The sequence below is a fragment of the Zingiber officinale genome, chromosome 2A, assembly GCF_018446385.1.
Source record: "Zingiber officinale cultivar Zhangliang chromosome 2A, Zo_v1.1, whole genome shotgun sequence".
In the NCBI taxonomy this organism is placed as follows: Eukaryota; Viridiplantae; Streptophyta; class Magnoliopsida; order Zingiberales; family Zingiberaceae; genus Zingiber; species Zingiber officinale.
Window position 1 is genome coordinate 121948520 of NC_055988.1, and position 4071 is coordinate 121952590.

At 40.8% G+C, this 4071-nt stretch overlaps 1 pseudogene; it reads left to right on the top strand.

The window, feature by feature from the left end:
* The first annotated feature begins 1252 nt into the window (after positions 1–1252).
* LOC122042140 lies at positions 1253–3799 on the top strand (annotated as a pseudogene).
* The last annotated feature ends 272 nt before the right edge of the window (positions 3800–4071 follow it).

Genomic DNA, 4071 nt, shown 5'->3' on the forward strand with positions numbered 1-4071 from the left:
AGATTCTCAATTCAACTCGATTCAAGATGAGTTGTAGGTTAGACAGATCAATCCGGAAGCTCCGTCAAAAATAAAAAAAATACACACACATAATTTTATATTTCTAATATTTTACTTCGAAAAATTTACATCAATTAAATGTATTCAGAAAAAAGATATTTTAAAGTATAAATATATACAAAAGAGTATTTATATCAAATTATTATTTTTATTTTAAAATTATAACAAATAAAGATAATAAATTGACATAATACCTTACTTATATATATTTCTCAACCTGCGGATCAATCCAAGCCCATCATGGATTGATTCACGTGAGTCACAAGCCTAGGCGGATCGGCACATGACGGACTTAAGTTGATAAAATTCTAACTCAATCCATTTAAATTATTTAGCAGGACATGTCAATCCGATGAGCGCAACCTAAATTGACGACTCTAACTATAGCTATCGATTAAAAAATATAATTTATATTTAAAAAATTATTACTCCTAATATGATATATGAAATTGATATTTGAGAATATGAATATAATCAGAAGAACTAGACGAACACATATGACATAATTTTATATCATTTAAGTTCTGTATATTCATTAATTCATTTCGACGAAGAAAATCAACTAATGGACTTGGAATGCTCAGAATGACATAGAATCAGATCCTATATATTCGTTTAATTCTCCGAATTATGTTCATACGTTCAAATATCATTTTCATACGTCATATTAAGAGCGATAATTTTTTAAGCACAAATATATTTAAATGAATTAATATACTACAACCATCGATTAAAAAATTCAATTCAAGTTTAAAAAAATTCATAACAATCGATTAAAAAAAAAATCTGATTTAGGTTCGAAAAATTAATGCTCACATATTGAAATAATATTATAAATATAAATATAATCAAGAAAATTATACAAACACATAAGACATAGTTTCATGTTATTCCAAGTTATTTAGATCCGCCCGTTGATTTTGATCAAAATTAATTGATAGACTAAAAAAGCTCGGAATAATATGGATTAGACTTAATGTACTTATCTAATTCTCTTCATTATATTATACCCTCATATATTATTATATAATACCCTCATATATTATTTTCATACGTCGTATTAATACAAATTAAATTTTTTTAATTCTATTCAGCACAAATGATCAGTGTATATAGTATCCCAAACCAATTGATATACTTGTAACAAACAATTATTGCGATAGGCACGAGCGAATGGGTAGAGACAAAATCGAAATTGAACACGTGATTTTGTAATCCCTGAAATTAACTATGTGATAACTTAGACTATGTGTTCAGTGATTTACCGGCCCGAATGTAACTATTTTAAACCAATTTCTATTATATAGCCCATGGGCTTACCGCATTATAGACATGAGAAAAATGGGCCCCACCGCATCGGCCCAATCAATAACTCGACGACAGAGTCGCCTCCGACCAGCCACGCTCACCGTCCCACAAGCGTCGTTCACCCGACCAGGCCTGGACTCGCCGCTCGCGACGTGGCGTCCATGCGCTTCGCCGCCTCACGAGACCCACGCATGTCCCAGGTTTCCTTCTTCTCATCCACCATCATTCTTATGCCTCTATGTTCTTCCAACCCCTCCACATATCACAGAGAACGGCAGGGATATGCTGGTGACTTTGAAAGCTCTGGTTGTGGTCGGACTGGCCGCCCTTCTGTGTGCCCTCGCGACGGCTACAAATGGAGACGACATTCATCATGCGCAGCAATTTACTCCGCTCGTGACCAAAGAGAGCAGGAGAACACTGGCGCTGACGGAGTCGGGGATGATCACGGCCGTCGACGTGCATGACGGTTACAGGAATGCCCACCACCTTCAGTTCATCACCATGGAGCCTGGCTCGGTCTTCCTCCCTGTGCTCCTCCACGCGGACATGGTCCTCTATGTCCACACTGGTATTTATCAGTCCCTTCGTTCCTTTAGTCTATCTTTGCACATACGCGCGGTACATGAAGCTTGCGTGTGCAGGTAGAGGAACGGTGACATTCATCGGCGAGGGCAGTGAAGAAGAGATTGACGTCGTTCGCGGTGACGTTTACAGGCTCGAGCAAGGTACGACCTTCTATGTGAAAAGCCACCCTGATCCAGCGAGAGAGCGCCTCAGAATTCATGCAATCTTTGGCACTGAAGAGGTTGATCGTTACAGTCCCTTGGTAAGTTCAGAGATCGATCACTTTGGATAGTTGGCAGCACTGATTGCTTCTTGGTTGCAGGGGCTTTCTGCAGGAGTTTACTCGAATATCAGCGACTTAGTTCTAGGATTCGATGACAACATTCTCCAGATGGCTTTTGGGGTATCTTAATTTGAATATGTCACCAGGCATATCTGAATTTGACATCTGAATGATCAATTTCTGTGATGGATGTGCAAGGTTTCGGCGGAAACAATTCGAGGCATCAAATCTGCTCCGGCAACTTCTCCGATCGTGCCCTTTTCCCCATCGAATAAGATGGAGGAGCCGAATTGGAAGGAAGAAATCATCGAAACTCTTTTTGGCGTCAGAGGAACATCTGATTTGGTGAACAAGAAGAAGAATAAGAAGAAGAAGAAGAGCGAAAGCAAGGCATTCAATTTCTTCAAGGCTAAACCGGATGTGAAAAACGCAAATGGATGGAGCATCGCGTTGACACACAAGGACCTCAAAGCTCTCAAGGGTTCCCATTTAGCCCCATTCATGGTCAATTTGACGAGGGTAAGGGATTATTTGCTTGTCAAACTTGGAAAAATCTCGACTTGTGTTGATTTGCTGGTGACATTTTGAAGGGCTCGATGATGGGACCGCACTGGAACCCTAGGGCGTCGGAGATCGCCATCGTGATACGAGGGAAAGGCATGGTGCAACTGGTGTGCCCTAGCGATGCATCTGGGAAGAAGATTAAGGGCGCCGCCGCCGCCGCCGCCAAATGCCAGAGGGCGAAGTTTAAGGTGGAAGAAGGGAGTGTGTTCGTGGTGCCGCGATTCCACCCGATGTCGCAGATCTCGTTCAACGACGAGACCTTAGCGTTCGTGGGATTCAGCAGCGCGACGAAGAACAACCACCCGCAGTTCCTGGCGGGCAAGAGATCGGTGCTGCAGGTAATCGACGCCGACGTGTTGGCGGCGGCGTTCAACGTGAATTCGAGCGTGGCCGAGGGTTTGTTGGCCGCTCAGGGCGAGGCGGTCGTGCTCCCGTGCACGTCGTGCGCGGAGGAGATGGCGGCGGAGATGGAAAGGGAGGAAGTGGAGGCGAGGAAGAGAGAAGAGGCGAAGAGGGAAAGAAAGGAGGAAGAGGAGGCGAAGAAGAGAGAAGAGGCGGAGAGGGAAAGAGAGGAGGAAGCGAAGAGGAGGGAAGAGGAGGAAGCGAGGAAGAAGGAGGCTGCTCGAAGAAGAGAGGAGGAGGAGGAGGAAGCAAAGAAGAGGGAAGAGGAAGAAGAAAGAAGAAGGGAGGAAGAGGAAGAAGAGAGGAGAAAGGAGGAGGAAGAAGAAAAGGAGAGAAGACGGGAGGAAGCAAAGAAGAGGGAAGAGGAAGAAGCGAGAAGCAGAGAGGAAGAGGAGGAGAAAGAAGAGAGGAGAAAGGAGGAAGAAGAAGAAGAAAAGGAGAGGAGGAGGGAGGAAGAGGAAGAAGAGAGGAGTAAGGAGTAAGGAGGAGGAAGAAAGTAGAAGGAAGGAAGGGGAAGATGAGAGGAGGGAGAAGAAGAAGTAAACGGGTGGCTCTGTCTTTGTCTTTGTAGTTGCTAGTTATAAAATAAAGAAAGGATGAACTAAAGTACTAAAACTCCTTTCATTATGTAAATTATTAAAATAATATCTCTTTTTCAAAAAAAAAAAATTAAAAAAACTCTATTATCCTTTTTTTTATTTCTGTTTTATTATGGTAGTTATTTACTAATTGTTATAACGAATAAGTAATGTAAATAATAATAATTATTTTATTTTAATTAAAATTATTATACATAACAAATATTATTATATTAAAATATTTTTTATTAACTTAATTAAAATTTTAAATTTGTCAACATTATTTTAAAAATAACTAATTAATTAAGT